Genomic DNA, 20,079 nt, shown 5'->3' with positions numbered 1-20,079 from the left:
AGATATATTACTCAAGGTTCCACACCCAACAAAAGAAAGGAACAGAACATGTTTACTTTGGCTTTCCTTTTTTCATCTTTATGAAAGCATGTGTAAGAAAAAGAAAGACTGTTTTTACTATTGCTCGTACTCTGACATTGGAGGTAAATGTTCATAAAAGAGGCTTGGTCCAACCCCAGGAAATCATTTGGGGGTAATTACCACTTGGCAATAAAGCAACATTTAACAAGCTTGCCTTTTCTACCAAGAGATGAAATAGTCAAGCATGGCTTTCATTGAATGCCAAACTGGATTTTCCTTATTCATGCAGGTTTGTTACATTGGTCTAGATTCAGATTAGTTGGGGTGGCAACTCAGGAGGTAAGAAATGAGCCTTGATAATTTAATGAAGTAGAGAATTTTAATTCAGTTGTTATTTTGCAGTAGTTGGTGTGTGTGTCATAACAGAATGCCTGACTTTTCTGAAGAGGCCTAAGTACAAAAATAAAAGAACGAAAACTAACACATATCAGTTAATTAACCACCTGTATTGACACCAGACATTTAGACATGTGTTAGAGAGACATACACACAAACACATACACCTCCTTTCTTACATGCATGCTGATCACTAATTCAAATTCTTACACATTTAGACAACTATTTTTCCCCAGAGTAGCCTTTCTGGATACTTTTTTGGTTGTTTGTTGATGCAGCTCTTAGGATAGTAACAGAATTAAAGTTGAGCTGAGCATATGAAAAGGATCAGAGTACCCTGCAAAGTGGCAGGGAAAAGGAGATAGAGTCAAAGGCAAAAAAAAAGAAAAAAGAGAGAACGGAAATAGTGATGGAAACCTGCAAAATGGGAAAGATAATAGAGGTTTGCTAGAGAGAGAGCCAGTCAAAGTTATATATTTTTCAAATGGACATAAAACCCCAAGAAATCGTGAGACTGTTTTTCAGCAAGTCCAATCACGAGGACAGCAGAGGCTGAATCTGTAAAATGTCAAGTATTCAAAATCAGATGCAGTTGAACTAGGACAATACAGTTTTTTGCTTGATATTTACCAGGGAAAGGCTTCATGAAAAAACCATGAACAATGTGTAACACAGGAAGATATATGCTTATGGAAGCTTGCATGCTTGTGTCTATGAGGAAATTGTTGTATCCTAGAGATTTCCTTCTTTGCATCCGCAGCACCACTCCCTTCCTATCCACCGCACCCCCATCCAGATATGTGCCTTTCCCTTTTCCTGCTCTTTGAAAAATGATGTTTGGCCAACACAGCTAGTCAGTAAGCATTAATGGGTTAAGAGGGTTGGAAACTCATTTCATTTCATAGCTGACTGTTTGCATGACTACAGGTTAAGTTGTGATTAGATTTCCATTCACAGCTCTCTCATTTTCAGGCATTTGAAAATAACTCAGCCCTAAAAGTTCTTTCTAAATTGATTGAACTGGAGCTTGCCAATAAGTCATAGATAACCCTCAACCTCAAAATAAACAAAAAAGCAATTCCAAAATTGGGGGAGAGAAGTGTTGGGACCCACAGGTAATTTTTGTAAAGTTTTATTCTGAAAAAAAAAAAATTTTAGGAATGCAAGCCAATAAATTTATGTCACTTATGTATGACCATTTTAAGTTATTTTGCAGGACCCAAAATAAGCCAAAACATTAAACTTTTGCACTTGAAAAGATTTACCCTGCCACCCCCATAGACACTCATACATACACACACATCACACATTTGTCTGCATATAAATAGGTAAGAATTCGATGGCCTCATGGAGGTTGTGTAAGACATATTCAAAGTCAAAATGGGTGTTTTGTGATGGTCTGGACTCTGAGGAAAACCAAATAAGTTTATAAGACCTGATAAAATATCCTTTTTTCCTCCTTTCAGACTTAAATTCAAGGCTATTCAGGACTCTGGCCAATCTGCCAATTCACAACTGTAGAATTACCTAAGTAGGTTTTTTCAAAGCATTCAGTAGGTTACATGGGAGTTCAGCAGGAGAGCCCCCGGTGGCAGTGTCTCATTAGACCTCTAGCACAATGCTGCTATTTTTCCTTCTACCCAGGCTCCTTAGAGAAGGAACTGGTCTCTTGACCCATCCTATGACTTCCAGATTCCAGTTTCCTAAAGCACTACAGCCTCTTATTATTGCATTTGAAAGACTTAAAGTATGACTTTTCCTCATGCCAAGGAACACAATGATGCTTTCAACAAAGTTAAGATCAACATGAGTCATTGCTGTTTACTGGCCTTTGCTTTACATATACTGGTATTTCTGTCATTTGGGAAGGTCATTTGTTAATAATCTTCCTTCGTTATGGAGGTGTAAATACTCACCAAAAGAAAACTAATAAACCTAGGAACAATAGAAAAAATAAGGCAGGAATTTGATACGGTAAAACTTTATTAATTTGGCTTCCACTAATGCAGAATTCATGATATTATGTCCTGTGTGAGACTAAATGCTACTTTTCATTACTGATTAAGAAAAAATTTGCTATGCAAATTAAAGGGAAAATAAGACCAGGGTGGGGTGGGGAGTTAGCAGAATGGGGAGGCACACTAAACCTACATAGGAAACTTACAAAAACACAAAGCTTCTAAAAGTAGCAGCCTTCAAACACTTTTTACATTCTCAACAGTGTGGCATTTTAGGCCTTGCCTTTAGGCTTCTCTTATATTAGAATTGTTTTATAAGTTTTGGATAAGAATACTCACTGATTTCAAACTTTAGTCCTTCCACATTTCATGGTTCAGGAAACTTACTCACAAGCCATTTAATATATAAAGAGTAAATAGTATAAAAGAGATTGATCAATAAGAGGGAAAGATATTTCAGAAATTGGAAAATAGATCCTGGATAACTGAAAGATGATGGAGGATAATAAGCTATGAAGTCAATCTATTTTCTTCCCTGTAGGAAATGAAGTAGAAGTGACTTGAAGACTGAAGAAATTTTGTGACAATAGGAAGAAAACAGACTCTGCAGTTTTGCAGATCTGAACTCCAATACGGGATTTGCCGATTACTACTTATTTGAATGTGAGCAATATTTTAAGTCCTCTGAGCTTCAGCATCCTCATCTTTAAAATGTGCATACAAATGGGGGTAATTTATGTCAATTGCTCATAATGGTATTGGCACAATGTAAGTGCTTAAGAAATTGTAGCTGCTATTCTTAATTGCTATGAGTTTCTAACCCAGCATGATCAAATGAGATTTTTAAGACTGGGAACATGTTAAACCTTTCATGTTTTAACCTTTCAGGATTAGAGAACTACGATGTGAAGAGAGTGGACGGGGTGTCAAAATTCATATCCCAATGTCCTGTGTACCCACTTCCTTTCTGTCCCTTTCCAGCATTAAAAATGTTGAGGCCAGGACATGGTGGGTCCTCTGAGGCAATCTTGCAGATTGCCCTTGGTCTTCCTTAGGAGCAGTGATCCAATGCTGATGGGACAGAAGCTGAAAATCTGTATATCATCGTGATGAAGGAGATCAAGAGACAGCTGAATAGACTTCCCGATGCTGGTGTGGGTGCCATGGTGATGCCACAGTCAAGAAAGGCAAATCAGAACTCAGAAGGAAGGTATATGCAGAAGTTCAAGTGCAGAAGTGGTCATTTGACAACAAAAGTGATAACAGATAATTTAATTTGAAGATAACATAGTCATAGTCATAGTAAAAAAAAAAAAAAATAATAAAGATGAGATGAAAGGCTCTGCCATCACAGGACCAGGTGCAAAGGACTGTACAGACTTGTGGCCTAGGACTGCATCCCACGCTGACAATATTCTCCAGTGCATTGCAATTCGAATGTGAAAAAAGCCTAAAGGCAAGGTCTAAAGTAAGCTGGGTGTTTCCTTTGGATTTCTGATCTTGGTCCTTTCCCTTTAAAGAAAAACTCATTTCAGCCTTAAGTGTGCCATATTCATTTTACCACAAACATACATGCGTGCACACACACACACACACGCATACATACATGGGTATTTACTATTTGCTAGTCATTATTCAAACAGCTTCATAAATATTAATGTATTTCTCATAATAGCCCCCTAAGTTAGATACTAGTATTGTTATCCTCATTTTACAGATGAGGAAACTGAAACTCAGAATAGGTGGCACACCCAACATTACATGGCTGTCAACTGGCAGTGCTGGAATGTGAGTGGAGGCATTCTGGCCCTAAAGTCAGGCCAGCTCTTAACTAAGGCAGAAAGTTCTTGGTTGGGAGCTCATGGACATATCCTCTTCTCAGGGTATGTAATTCATGGACCTTCTCGACTTTGTACTGAGTGTCCATGGTGATGGTATTTTTACCATCAGGTAGTGTGTTTGAACAATATATTTACCTCACATCCACTGTTTTTAGAAAATGGAAAATACACTGAAGACATTGTCATTGGCTCAGGTGTGCTCTTGTCTTTTTTATGATATGGTGCATAAAAGAAAGGAAACATACCTGGCATCAGCTTCATGTTTTTTTCTGACTTTAATGTTTCTCCATTGTGCCCATGACAATTCAGGCTTGTAGCTTCATCATTGGATGAAGAGTCTGTCTTATTCATCTTTTTATTTTTAGTACTTAGCATAGTTCTTGGCTCATAGTGGAAGATCAATAAATGTTGATTTGAAGTATTGAATGAAATTAGGTGAAAACCAAAGAAAGGTTACCATTCTTAAACCTGCACTTCTGGTTTTTCACATGGGATGAATTAACATCTCTCAATTATCCATCAGAAATTAAATTCTATAATGCATCAGGAGGCATACCATATCTTGCCAAGTTCCTGTGCCATTTTTCTCTGTCCCTGGAATTTTCTTGCTTATTGCTGACATTTTACCTATTATAATATTCTCAACAAAGAAAACAGAATAGCCAATATGCTGTTAATAGCTTTTGAAGTGAATCAATTTATTGTCATAGTAACCAAAATTTACAAAACAGATCAATTAAAAAAAGATTTGAATTCAAGCTAGGGAGGGAATATTCCTAAAAAAAAATAAGATAAACTATTTCATTGTTCAAAATATAGCAAAGATAAGCCTCCTTCTGCCTTGGACAGATTTTCCAAGGTAAAAAAAAAAACACAACTTATGCAGAGTCCAAATTGGATATAGGAGTTGAAGAAAGGTAAAGAGACAATAACGGTACCCAAATATCCAGCAAATGTGTGATGGAAGTCCCTGCTCTGGCCTTATTCCTGCTTGCCTTCCACTCACCCTTCAGCTGTTACATCATCCTTCAGATTCCCAGAAAGTCCTCCCTAGACTGAAGACAGTCCATTGTCAAAGCACTCACAACACTGTTTATGTCTTTTCTTCATACCAACTATTAATTTGTAATCATACATCTAATTTTGTGATTGCTTGATTAATGTGTCTCCACCTCTAGAATGCAAGGTCCATGAGTTGAGCAACTGGGTCTGTCCTCATTCTCAATGTATACCTGGAGATTATCACAGAATCTGAAACACAGAAGGTACTAAAAATATATTTTTTGAAAACATGGCAAGCAGTGTCCTCAGTAGTATTTTGCAGTACATGTAGTAAGAACTTAGTATGTTTTTCTCATGTGTCCTTATAAAAAGAAACTAGAGGGTAAAATGTTAAAGGACGTATCAGTATAGATGATTCTTTAACAAACTAAGGTACTATTATCTGATTATATAGCCACAAGCTAGGCTGGGAAGCTTTATTCAGGATGGAATTTAGATTCCTAAAGGTAATATTACTCATCTCTCAGCTGATGACTTCACTATGCTCTAGAAAGCAGTCAGCTTATGGTGATACACGTGAGAGATTCCTATCATGACGCATTCCCATCAGCCGACACCAGACTCTGAATAACTCCATTAATTGCCAGTCATTCCAGACTTTTCTCTCCCACTTAAGAAAGCCTATTTGCAACCAAGTTAGTTAGAATGGGAGTGAATTTGTTGTAAAGAGTGTCTTGGATCTGATTTAATTTATAAGAAAATATAAGCTACTCACAAACATCACTACTCTACAGAAACAAATCATTCATATCACACCACACAATCGATGGTGATGCACAAGTGTGTCAAAATGATTTAGTGGAGAAAGGCAATCTGGAGGTAGCCTCCCCGGGTACCCATAGGAAAAGCCAGACTTTCCCCCAGAAAGCAGCTTGAGGTTTAATATACAAACAGCAACCCAACGTGTTATACTATAGTATTTGGCCAATTTTCATTTTCTCTAGCAGCAAATAACTTCCTTCAAAGGTTGAATAATCACCAAGAAGGTAGGAGAACTAGGAACAGAAAAATAAGAACCTAAACAGACCTTTGTTTGAACCAAAAACGAGAAGAAAGAATTTTCACTGTACTTGTAGTTATTCTTGCATCCCACTTTGTTTAAAGCTCAAAGTCCAGACAGAGTCCAGTGTCTTATCTTGGGTCACATCCTCATGCTGGCTAGAGAAAGGCAAGGTGGCTTGGTTTGTAGTCCCACAAAGAATACACAGTGGGTGACAGGGAATTCCCAAATGGAAAGCAGATTGGTGTTGCCAAAAGAAAAATGTGCAAGTGCTGCTGATCATCACTGGGAAGCCCAAGCTTAGGCCCATTCCTAACTTAGAACGTAACTTAGAACTTTGAATTACTGTTCTAAGTGCTTCTATTTTACTGTCTTTACATGGTCTCTTTGGTCAATCCCTAACTCATTTCTCCTGCCTTTACTGAGTCCATCAATAAAGGCTGAGTCTAGGTTTCTAATCTGTCTCATTTTGACCATGGCCCTACTTCTGGGACTCCAGTGCCATCCATGGGTACTTGTCTGCTGGCTAGCTTTCACTCTGTTTTCTCTTGATACACTTTCCTCAGAGGTCCTTTTCATACGAATAGATTTCACAAGATTATGACCTGAAGCTCTCTCTGGAATTCTGAATATCCACACGCTGCCCAGATTTCCCCAATAGCTAGTCTCCATTCTGTGCAGGATGCTCTGGAACTGATTGGAATGAGAACTGAGAATATTTGACACACAACCCTAGACACTGTGTCTAATGGCTAATGATTTATAGCTTCAACATGTTATAAGGTAGACATTGCCAACTGCATAACATTAACAATAAGATCCCTTAATGGTGCTTCCATGGCTGCTACAAGACTTCCTGGTGAACCAACCTGGATAAATGAGTTTCAAATTCAACTCCCCATAACTACATGAGTTATGTCCAATTACATCCAATCTTGCTGGATTTTAGTCTTAACAGACCTCAGTCTGTTACTCTATTTGGTCATGTTGTTTTGATTCTGATTCTATCACCCTTCATCTTAAACATTTCTTCTTGTCTCCTGTCATCTGAAAATCTGATCAGTACTGTCTGATGAAGTCAGCTAAGAAAGACAAAGAGGAAAATGTAATTGCACCAATATAAGCCTTTCTTTAGTCTAGCATTTACTCTACTCTGGATAGAGTCCTTCAATCAATGCCAGCTCTTTCCATATTACCTCTGGTTGTCCATCAGAATATCATAATAAATATGCTGAAGTACTATGTCTAGAGTTTTCTGGCTGTTTCCTGTGATTTCATCAGCATATTATAAAATAACAATAAGAAGGATTTGAGATTGTTTTGATGTGATTTCTAAGTGATCACTGATTTTGTTTCTAAGTTCTCATAAATAATACATTTAATAATACATTCCAGTGTTTCCCTAGCATTGAATCAAACATACTGAATCCAAATTCTTCCCTTTTGGAAACTTAGAACAAATCGTCTATTATTTCTTCTATTTTTTACCATTCTTTAGAGTTCAACTATATCTCCTCTTGAAACCTGTAGAATGAATTTACTAAAGCCTGAAGAACCAAACTTCTAAAACATCTTGGCACTTTTTTCACCTGCGTTGTTTGTTAATTCCCTCTTAACTAGAATGGTTCTGTTATTTCTAACATAAAGAGCACTCTTCCTGACAGAAGAGATGGAACAAAAACAGGGTTGCATAGCTCTCTCTGTGGACTTCATCAGTTAGCATAACACAAAATGTCCTATATAGATCTGCTCCATCTTGATGTTTTTCCTCTGAACACATAGTAGAAACTCCTTAATTAATGTGATCCACCTAGAGTAGTGGGTAGATTTAACTGTGTGTGTGTGTGTGTGTGTGTGTGTGTGTGTGTGTGTGACACTTAAACAATCTAAATGTACATTTTTTCCCCATTCCTTTGATATAGAGTAAGAGCCTGTTTTTGAGTGTGAATCTCCTGCTTGGAGTTCTGCCCTGCTTTCCTCCATATGCCATGACTCAAAAACATAGGCCCCAATCTTCCACTTTTGATTTCTTAAAGTGTGGTAAAAACTTAGAACACTAACAAGAGAAACTTTGGTTATAGTGTGGTTTCCTTTATTGTTCTTTATTTTATCTCATTTTTATTATTCATTTATATTATTTTAGCAATTTATTTTTACAAAGTCTTTTAAAACACTCAATTTAGAATTTTTAAACTTTTCTAATCATTTCATGAATTCACATAATATTTCACTACTATGGCACATAAAACTGCCATGAACTGGGAGAAACAAAGTGGAATCCCCAGTTGCATGCAGTTCCAACTGCAGGCTTGCCTAGTATGCACAGGCACACTAGAAAGAGCCTGGGATTCAATCAGGAGCCTTCAGTGGGCTGAGGTCTTTAGGCAGGATGTTTAAAAAACAGAATAAAGAGTGTCAGTTAATCTGGCATGTCATTAGGCAGAGGTCAGTTAGGAGAGCTTATTCTGTAACTTTTTAAAATTCCTTTTTATGATTCTTAGCAGTTTTCACAAACCTCAGCATCTTAGAGCTTTGGTCTAGAATATAATGGAATTCTTACAGGGCTGTTCTATCCTGTCGTTTTCCTGCTGGTGTATGGGTGCCTCCTTCACTCTTTTCTATGAATGCTTAATGATGGAGAGTTTCCTCTAGCCTGTAACCATCACTGCGTCTTCCTTAAAAGCATTCTCTTTATTAGTCATCTGATTAATAATACTGGTAAAGCTTAACTTCACCCTACTCAAGTAAACCACTCTTTATCACATGTCAATTACATGCAACTCACTGGGCTTTTCTTTGAACAGCTTTCCTTTCTGGTCTTGAGGCTATGCAAACATGATTAAGTTTCCTTGGACTGGTTGATTTTTCCGATTTACCATCCTTAAATATGATACACATCTGGCCATTCTCTCCTTTTCTGGGTGTTTTAGTAAATAATCTTTTGTTCCAAGTGTTAGAACTCTCTAACTGGCTTAGTAAGAAAGAAATGGTGAGAGAGAGAGGAAGAGAGAGAAAGAGGAGTGGGGGAGGAGAGAGAAAGGTTGGGGGAGAGAGAAAGGGTGTGTGGGGGAGAGAGAAAGAGTTTGTGGGGGAGAGAGAGACAGAGAGAGAGAGAATGTGTGTGCGCATGCAAGTGCAGGGGAATTTCTTTCTTCCTGTAGTTGAATGTCGAGAGGTAGGACTCCCAGCAGGGATTTAAACCAGACTTTCACAGTGTCATCAGGCCAGTGATCCTACCTCCCTGTGGTTTCCTTGGCTTTGACCTCATCTGTGAGTCATCTTTGTCCTTAAGCCTGGCTCCCCTCATGTAACTAAATATGAATGGAGCCCCATTGATTTAGGTAAGCTCCATGAGCACAGGAATTGAGTCTTGTTTTATTTATGACTCACTATGTCCAAGATCTGGCATGGAGTCTGGCACAGGGTAGGTACCCAATAAACATTTTCTGAAGAAATAAATGAACACCTGTCATAAACCATGCTCTGAACTTGGCGTTTTATAGATCTTTCCTCCAAAACACAGAAGAATTTAACACTAAAATATCAGAGTTTTAAAAGTGTCACTTTTATTAAGTTTCTCTGAATCAAATTTTTGTTTTAAACCCCTAATCTTTTGGTTGCTGAGAACTTCAGTCTCAGTCGCTGGGGTGCCCGTCATCCGTTTCGCACCTCATAAAAATACTGAACTTACGCAGCACCAGACAACTGGGTGAGAAGTAGCTTCTTTTGTCCAAGGTTGTTGTAGTCCTCACGTCTTGGTCCATGGCACCTAGCTGAGCACTTGCCAATGCTGTCTCAGTCACCATCCACTCCAAGTGGACTCTCAGAGATCCACACCTGGCCCCCGCCACACTGACTGTGACTCCCTATCTCAGACCCAGTGTCTCCATATGAAGCTCTTTATGCCACTGGCCTCTGTCATACCATCCCCAGTCCGAGTAAACACAACTCTCCCCTAGATGTTACCACTTCTACCTCTACCACTCAAAGTACTTCCCTACATCTCTGCAGAAAACTGTAATTCCCCTCAATGAGCCATTTCTGGAGTGCAAATGGGGCAATGGAGATGTTAATACAAGTTTGTTTGTTTGTTTGTTTGTTTGTTTGAGACAGTCTCACTCTGTCACCCAGACTGGAGTGCACTGACGTGATCTTGGCTCACTGCAATTCCACCTCCGGGTTCAAGCGATGATTCTCCTGCCTCAGCCTCCTGAGTAGCTGGGACTACAGGCACATGCCACCACACCCAGCTAACTTTTTGTATTTTTTTAGTAGAGATGGGGTTTCACTGTGTTAGCCAGGAAGGTCTTGATCTCCAGACCTTGTGATCCACCCACCTCGGCCTCCCAAAGTGCATGAGCCACCGCGCCCGGCCACAAGTTACTCTTTTTTAAGTTTAATAATTCATTCTTGTATTTCATGGGTGTTTTACATAAGATGGTTCTGAAAATGAGGGGTAACCAAAAGGAAAATCAGTCACTCTGGCCTCTGTGCAGCAAGTTCATGGCTGGCTTTGTATCTCGGTGCATCTGTCTCCTACATGTTCTCCACATTCTAGGTCAGAACAAAATGTGAAGTGGTCTCCTCCCCTGGTTTGTCTGTCTTTATACCTTTATCCTCCCCTCACTAGAGGGAGCAATATTAAGCACATCTACCCAATTAGCTTGGAGAAAGAGCTTGTCAAGTTGTCTCTTCACTCAAAATGCCTGCCAGCACTAACACACTTCCCTGATCTAACTCCACCAGGCAGTAATTTGATAGGTAGCTTAACTGCCCTATGTTGTATTTTTCTCCTGGTTCAGTCGCTATTGAAGACTATCATCAGTTTTGTTTTATCCCTCTGATGATGTACAAAATATCACCTACCAATATGATATGACCACAGAAAACAAAAGAATCCTGCCTGCCCCATCACAGTTCTAGCCACAGAAATACTGAGTCTTTTTCAGAAATTAACATACTCATGTCTTCCAGAGCAGTGGTCCCTACACACAGGAAAAAAAAAGCCACTTTTATACTTTTAATCAAAAATATGTAGTACATGAATGATGATATTAAATATATTTTAAGTTTTAAGAAAGTCTTGTTGGTTTTTAAGCTCTTGACAGCTCTTTACAAAGCTAAAGAGATATATGAGAATGTGCAGTAATCTGGTCAACCTAGGTCAGTGTGGAAAGCTGTGTGAATTATCTAAGCACTTGTACTCAAACCATCTATATTAAATAAGTGAGCTGCATAATCTATGCAAACTCAGATTCGGTTAGATACAGTCCTGGCTGACATAAAACCTGGAAACAAAAAAAGAGAAGAAGAGAAAAAAAAATGATGCCCAAGTTCACAAAATTATTTTGGAATACTCACAGACATTCCCCATTGACAAGCCCTCTTTCCCCTTATGCTGGAAAGGCTGGGATACACCCTAGGATAAAGTGCAGAGGATGACAAAAATTGGTAAATAGCATTTTTAGGTTCAGTCAAACTTTAGAATTTTAGATCAGCCTACTTAAGTACTGAAGAAATATCTGGTCACTCATATGATTCTTAATTGTTTACTCGGCTCCAGTTCAATGCATACCCGTATGTATTTTTAAATATACAGAAATCCTTTGGGGTGAATACCAGCAACTTGAGTAATGCCTTGTACCTGAAGTTTCTATTAAATGTTGGCTAGCAACATTTCAAAAGAAAGAGAGTTCCCTGTGTGCTGCTGTTAAGACCTGTAGTCCTCTTAGATAAGATACCTTCCCATCGTTAGTTCACTACTCCTGCCTTCTAGGTTTAGAAAGGTATGAATAGTCTTCAGCTGCACTTCAAAACCCATTCAAAATTGCCTTACATAAAGTAAGGCAACTAAATTTGAAGTTTAAAATAAGACAATCCTTGCAGGGAAAATCAGTCACTTATCAGTAGAGTTCCATGCAGCTCATTGGAAATTCAGAATTTGGAACACAAATTTAGAATATTGAACATGGCATTATTCATTGCCTGGCACAGAGTCATGCAAGGCAGTTAGCCAAACAAGCTATCTCTCTACTTACAGGTGAAACAACAGTTTGGAGAATCTTAAAAATTTGAAAACTTCCATAAATCAAATTAGGTTTTCTAAGGGGGAAGTTAACACTCTGCCAAGTTACGCAAACTGAAGAAGAAAACAAGCCCGCCGTTAAAATGGTTTTCATGACAGACACTTACACTTCTTCACACAATATCAATTAGCGTCTTTAGAACAGACTTCCCAAAGATGATATTTCAATCAGTATATTTTCTGGATGTGAAGGGCTTTCGTTTATTGTTTCAGGCTGCAGAAAGTAGGACAATGGGTAGTGTTGCTGACGGTGGTTGAGCTGGGTGGTCTGACGTATAAACTGAGAGAAGAATTACACCACTTCTAGAACCTCTAATGAAAACTATTCCCTATCTATCAACATGACTTACTAATGTGTAGATTTTCTCACCTCACATGTATTCTTCCCCCTTTACCACACATAATATTGTCTTTCTAGGATCAGCTAAATTTCCCCCTTGTTTTCTAAGGTATGTCTTTGACACCTTGCCATGAAGCTACATCCAGAGAATGGATAAAAGACATGGAATTCTAAAGGAGAAAAAATAAAAAAACAATTCTTCCTTGCTGAGTCATCTATTGAGCTCTCCTTTGTTACAGCAAAGCCAAGTATGGAATTAAGTCAAAAGAATCAAGTTGATCTACGGTATAAAGAGTTGAGGAAGAAGGGTAAATAGGAAGTGGCACAGTGAAGCCTCATGAGCTGTGTTCTGGGGAGAATTTTGAAGGTTTGGCATGTGAAGACCTCCAGAGCTACAGTTGGAGAAAAGAGAAGAGATGATTGAGATATGTGCAGTGGGTTTTTAATTGAGTTCCTTCTATGTTTGAAAGATTCAAGTAAAAATTCAAAGTCTTTTGTTCGCTGTATCTGTTTCTTCAAATACCCCTTCATGTAGAGTCTAGGTAATGCCTCATACTGGATCTGATTCATGTTACATCCATGACACAAACCAACTCACTCATGTCCAAAAACAAGGTCCTAATTCTAAAACCCAATAAATTATTCATGGAATAAAAGCACAAAGATCCACCTTCAATGACACTAACCTTAACAACAACAGAGTTGTAAGGCTTGGAGTTGCATTTGAGTTCATTATCTGAGCACGCCATTTGACATGAGTTTTGACCGACTGAAAGAGATTGGCTACCATAGTATTTTAAATCTTTCTGGAAGATTATGATGGTGGTGGCATTTCGGAAGTACTGTAGCTTTCACTGAAAATTATTCAATATTAGAGATAATACACGGCTTTTCTAAAGAATCTGGTTAGCACTCCATATGTTCACTTAGTGGGAAAAAATAAAACCTCTATCTGAGAAAAAAAAAAAGCTGCTAGGCATAGATATCATGCTTTTTACATTTTTCCTTTAAAGGAAATACAAATTTACCATTAGCACAATGTGGCCTGTTCTCAATTCTCTGCAAGTTGATGCTCGTTCCAGAGTGCAGCCTCCTCTGCTCTTCAGCAATGCTGACAACAGACTTTGGTACACATGGTGAGTTTACATTGGCTGACCTAGAGCCTCCGTTTGCCTACTCCAGCCTGGATAATGATTCTCCCAGATGCCGCACAGCAGTTATCCTAAGATTTCCTCCACTGGCCACCTGAGAAGTCCCTACATTTCTCTTGTTTTGGATAACATTTGCCTGGCCCAAGCTCTTCTTCCTTCCTTTATTCCCTAGGTGAAACACATCCTCTAACAGCTCCCTAAGAAATGGTACTGAGGAACTTGGGTTTTGAGACTTTGCTTGACTGGACATATTTTTATTCCATCTTGACAACTGATTGACAGCTTTAGTAGGTATAGATTTCTAGGTTGAGAATCATTTTCCCTCAGAATTTTGAAGGTATTTCCCCATTGTCATAGAACTAAGTCATTTCTATCTCTGCTCCTTTCTTAGTGTGTGACCATGTGATCTATTTATTTCAATGCTTCTCTCTGGAATCTGTTAGGATTTGCTGTCTATCTCTGCTGTTCTGAATTTCATAAAATAATATTGGATATTTTGTATTCTTATGGATCCCTTCACATGATGGCCATTTTCACTTGGTAAGAGTTTTGACCTAGAATTTTTTTTTTTTTTTCAGACAGGGTCTTGCTTTGTTGCACAGGCTGGAGTGCAGTGGCACTATCTTGGCTCACTGCAACCTCCGCCTCCCAGGTTCAAAACATTTTCCTGCTTTAGCCTCCAGATTAACAGGGATTACAGGCATGTGCCACCGCACCCAGCTAATTTTTTTGTATTTTTAGTACAGACAGGGTTTTGCCATGTTGGTCAGGCTGGTCTCAAACTCCTGGTCTCAAGTGATCTGCCCGCCTCGGCCTCCCAAAGTGCTGGGATTACAGACGTGAGCCACTGTGCCCAGCCCCGCTAGTTGTGGTAAATTTTATTACTTCTTTAATAGTTTCTGTCCCACCATTTTGTTATATTCTGCAGTAACTGTTTTTTGACATTGGAACTTCTAGAATCATCTTCTAATTTTGTTGTCCTTTTCTCCTATATTTTTACGTATTTAATATTTTGGTATTTCTTCTGGAAGATTTGCTTATTAGTCAACCCTCATATTTAATTTTTAATATTTTAATTTTTTTATTTTCAAGATTTTTTTGGCCTCTAAATGGTACTTATACCCTCTTGGTTGCATTTCATATGTGCAATGTCTTATCTTTCAGAGAAATATAGTTTCTCTGAAATTTATTTAGGTTCCTGTATGGTTTCTTTATCTTCTGGCTTCCTTTTTTTCTATATCTTTTGGGCTCTGTCTTTGATGTTAGAGACTTAACTGAAACATCAGGTAATCTTTAGGTCCATTCCAATTTCAGCAAAGTAGTAAAGTGCTGGTTGGAATATGTCTGTGTACATGAGAGGGGCTTATCACATAGTGGGCTTTATTCAGTAAGAGAAACTGGGTGGAGGGTATTTGCCAGACTGTCAGTGTTGTGGGGAAATCACAAATGTCTAGTCTTGTAGACTTTGTCTCTTGAGTGGGTCAGTTTCCTCAGAGAAAAATCCTTCCCACTCTTGCATGAGTGGGAAAAGAGAGACTCCCAATGCTCTGGTAGGTAAAAATGAAAAAAAGGTAGTGTTTTTGTTTTTTTTTCCAGTATGAAATGTCTACTTAATCCCTCTGTTTCCATGTAACACATCCTCCCTCTGCTTTGCTTAGTGATACAGACACCAGAGTCTTTGTGATGCAGCCTCTCCAGAAAGTAAACTTCCAGTCTTTAGCTTAGGTGGAATAGGGAATATAAAGGGTATTGTCTTAGTCTATTTTGTATTGCTACGACAGAATGCCTGAGACTCAGTGATTTATAAAGAAAATAGGTTTATCTTATCTCACAGTTCTGCAAGCTCCAGAGTTCAAGGGCACGACCTTGGCTTCTAGCAAGGGCTTTCAAGCTGTGTCAAATCACGGTGGAGAAGGTCTGGGGAAACTGGACACATGCAAAGAGGCAAAACCAGAAGAGTGCCCCGTCTGTATAATGATCCACTCTATTCCAACAAGAACTAATCCAGTCCTCATCAGAGAGGGAACTCACTACCTCAAGAACAGCATCAAGCCATCCATCATCTCTTGTGTGTTTATGCCTATCTTTCCATTTGATGTGTAGAGAAAGTGGAAATAAACATGTGGTCAATCAACCATTTTAACCTGGAAATCTGTGCTATCTTTCCAAGAAGTCTGCCCTGTAACAAAGTAATAACTACGAAGGGTCAAGAGCTTCACCCTCATGGTTCAGGTTCAGAGTCAAGAGCATCCCCATCATGGTAAAGGTGGACCAGCATTATTTCTAAGAAAAGTTCAGTTGTAGTCAAATCATTTTATGCAGCTCTAATTGATATTGCTATTCATAACAATTGATGGAGATGGAGATGAGGAAATGTTTCTAGATATGCTACATCAACTATGAAGTCTGTTAGCATCATCATTACCATCATCACTCACATAGGTAGAAAGTAAACATATCAACCCACCCTCACTTCTAAACTGAAAACTTTTCCTGGTTTTTGCCATCAAGCAGCACACCACCCAATGGCAAAGACAATTTATATGGCCCAGGAAAAAAATGCCAGACTACAAAAGTGTCATAAGCAATATTCCAGATATCTGAATGTGATCTTATCATGTTCTCCTTCACCTCTGAGCCTTCACCAATGTCCTTCCCTCTTTCAGAGCACCCTTTACCACCTCACTTCATTTCCTTTAACTCATTATCAACATCTTTGTCTCTGTTAATAATTATGATAAGAATACTAATAATAGCTAAATTTATTGAGTGCTTACAATGACAGGTGTATCATTATGACTTTACATATATTACCTCATTTATTGTTTCGAGCAATCCTTTGGTGTAGAAAGCCTTTTGCCCACATTTTATAGATAAGAAAACTGATGCAACATTTATATGGCACTTTCTCAGAGAATTTCCCAAACTCTCAGGTTCAATTTAATCATTTCTTCTGCAATGCAGTAGTTAGGATATATACCCTGGTGCCAAAGTTCCTTAGGGAATTTTCTTGGCCTCTCTGTTCTTTGAATCCCTGTTAGAAACATGTAGGTAACAATCATTTTTATATCACATGACTGTTCTGAAGATTAAATAATACAAATACAAATCTCCTTGAATACAATCTTACATGCAGTAAGCCATGAATGCACACTAGCTATAGGTATATGCCACTAGAGCTCTTGACACATTTCCTATCTTAACACTTACATCAGAATCTAAGAGCATGTGTATTCTTTAAAACATTTCGGTCTAATATAGTAAACACATACACACTCATACTCTTCCCATTACACAAAGGCTTGGGAGCAAATTATTTAGCAGTTGAAATGACAGTGCCACAGTTTCTAGGGCCTGGGTCCAAGATGGCAGGCAAAGCCCATTTAGGTCATGACCTATTAATATTTGCAATGAGTTTAAGTGGAATTGCTGCTGCTCTTTCTGTAGTACATGAGCAGAATCTGAATTTTGCATGTTCTATATCCCACTCCTCACTTCCCATCGGATTATAAGCCCTGAGAGGGCAAGGATCATGACTATGCTATTTAGTGTTGTGTCTTACCACTTAGTACACTGCCTAGAATGTACAAAGTGCTTAATAAATGGTTGTTGAAAGGGGGAATCAATGAATGAATGCTGATAGAAAATCAACTCCTTTGGGTGAATTTCACACATGCAGAAAATATGTGAGGGTAGAATACTAATTTAGCTTCCAGCAGAAATATGGTCATTACAAGTAACAAAAGTAGATTCTGTAACAGCTGTAATTTGGAATCAGAAATGCTGGCCATAAGGCCAGTCTTCATGATTTTCTGACTATGTGATCCTGGACAAGTTGATTAATTCCTCTGAGCTTCAGTCACCAAATAGTTTAGTGTGAAAATCAAAAGAGATAATGTACATCCAAGCATTCTGTAAACTAGAAATCCCTGTGAAGGTTTACTATGAAAGCTTTCTCCCTAGGCCATATCAATCTGGAAGTACAGTTGGGGCATTAGTTTAATAAACTTGTCATTCTCTGGAGTGTTTCATGAACTGTTGCCATCCCCATGATCTTAAGTGCCTGTTAGATTCCTTGCTGATGATGAATAAATGTAGATTGTGTGAGTGGGGAAAGTGGGAGGGGGAGGGAAGTGAGGAAGCACAAGCTACTCATGCTTCATTCTGTCCCTAAGACCCTAGAAGACAAAGAGGATTGGAATGCTCAAAAAAGTTTTAGAACTGCCAAAAGTACATAAAGTTAGCTATAGAAATTTAAACATAAGTGATGATTGTTTGTTCCAGCAACAATGCAGGGGGGATATTTTCAAGCTGCTTAGTAAAATAGGGGGAATAAAGAAGTATGAGTTTCCTCTTATACAGGGACCAATGATCACCTCCTTCCACTAACCAATTAAGTTAGTTGATTCATTATTAGTTAAATTATTTATTTTTGAACCCCTATGATACATATACATCATCTGCTATGTGCCAGGTTATGTTTGGTACTTGGCTACATTGTCAAATGAAAAGAAACACAATGCCTCCTAACTTACAGCCTAGGGAACTTGTAGTCAGCCACCCTATGCCTCTGCTCTGAGTTGAAACAACCATACCATCTTTGGAGTGAGTTTCTCTTCATTAAAGAAACTATGATGGTCAACAATGGGAGATGGCTTTTTCTATCAAGAATATGAAACAGACATTAATTAAAGTATATGTCCAGTTTGAGATATCATTTCTGCAAAGGAAAGTGAGTTCTGGTAGTACAAATTAAAATAGTTAAATTTAAAACACATATACCATGTAAAGAAAATAAAGACGTTTTATCTAAATAGGGGAAATTGAAGCCGGATATAATCTTTGCTTTCGATCAAACGTTTTCAAGTAGGAAATAGTCTTAAGTCATATAGGAGAAATGTGGCCCTTACCTAAGGAAGAATTTCTCAGCATGGAAGGATAAGGAATTGGAATGGGCAGCCAGAGAATCTTGAAGAACTTCATCTCCAGGGAGATCCATGGACTAGACATCAAGTTGCTTCACGACAGAGGCATGAATAATGCCATTTCTCCCTATGCTTTTCAGCTTTATAGATAAGTGAGAGACCAATTAAAACAGATGGCTACTAGTTCTGTTTAGAGAAAATAAAATAGAGAAAGTAAATTTGTTTTGATCCTATTTACACTTCTAATGCAAAAACCAGACCAGCTCTTATAAGTTACTTCAACATTACTGGCCCCTTTTTATGTCCCAGGCACTGTATTGGATGATGCGAATCTATAAAGATTCTTCTACTTTCAATAAATTTGTAATTTACTGAGGAGACAGAGCTAACAGATAGTTACTATCTGTTAACCCCTTACTATGTGCCAGATATTTTGTTAAGTATTTTAAATGCCTGATTTTATTTAATTGTTACAACAATCCTAGGAGATATTACCATTATCTGCATTATGCAGATACAACTACCCTCATAAGAACAATCCAGAGCCTTTGAAAGATTAGATAACTTATCTGAGGTTCCATTACCAAACCATGGAGCCAGAATCCAAACCCAGTCTGCCTGATTCAAAGCCTACGTCCTCTTGACCATTACTCTGCATCTTGTGCTATACTCCAAAACAAATGACAGTCATAATGATAACAACAATAACATAATGCTTATTATAGGAGAGGTGTAAACAAAGTCCTTTGGGGTCAGAGAAGGGGAAACAATTAATTTGAATTTGAGATCACTGGAAATTTTAGACAGATGGTCATTATTTTAGAAAGATGTTCACCAATATGTGTGTTCTTACTTCCATAGTAGAGCTGTCACTTGGGAGAAGCTACTATCCAGGATGACATTCCTGGCCCCTGTGCAATGTGACTGGTTCTCAGTGGAATCTGAGTGGAAGTGACGTAGGCCTCTCCTTCATCAAGGCAGTAAAGATGCAGATGCACCTTCCCCACCTTCTCCTTCTTTTGCAGACCAGGATACCTATATGAGTGCTGCATAAGAAAATATATATAGACTTCTATTTTGTTAAGTCTCTGACATTTGGGGATTTATTTGTTAAAGACACTAGCATTACACTAATGTAAAAAGTGATCCAAGAAAGGAATAGAAAATAAGCAAAGTCACAGAAACATGGTGTATTCACGGAGAGTGAATAATCCCTGTTCTTCGGAGTATACATGTGGAAGGGAAGGAGACTGACTGTAAAGATAATTTGGAACCATGAATGTCAGGCACAAAGTTTGAA

At 38.3% G+C, this 20,079-nt stretch overlaps 1 long non-coding RNA gene across 1 annotated transcript; it reads right to left on the bottom strand.

The window, feature by feature from the left end:
* Window positions 1–10,699: 10,699 nt before the first annotated feature.
* On the bottom strand, window positions 10,700–12,174 carry LOC109028096 (uncharacterized). The gene is made up of 3 exons (XR_002007175.2): window positions 11,923–12,174; window positions 11,640–11,697; window positions 10,700–10,832 (listed from the first exon to the last, which is right to left on the bottom strand). It is a non-coding gene; the product is annotated as an uncharacterized lncRNA (long non-coding RNA).
* Window positions 12,175–20,079: the final 7,905 nt, after the last annotated feature.

Source organism: Gorilla gorilla, chromosome 7 (genome assembly GCF_029281585.2).
Source record: "Gorilla gorilla gorilla isolate KB3781 chromosome 7, NHGRI_mGorGor1-v2.1_pri, whole genome shotgun sequence".
NCBI classification, from domain to species: domain Eukaryota; kingdom Metazoa; phylum Chordata; class Mammalia; order Primates; family Hominidae; genus Gorilla; species Gorilla gorilla.
This window is presented reverse-complemented; position numbering and strand designations above follow the sequence as displayed.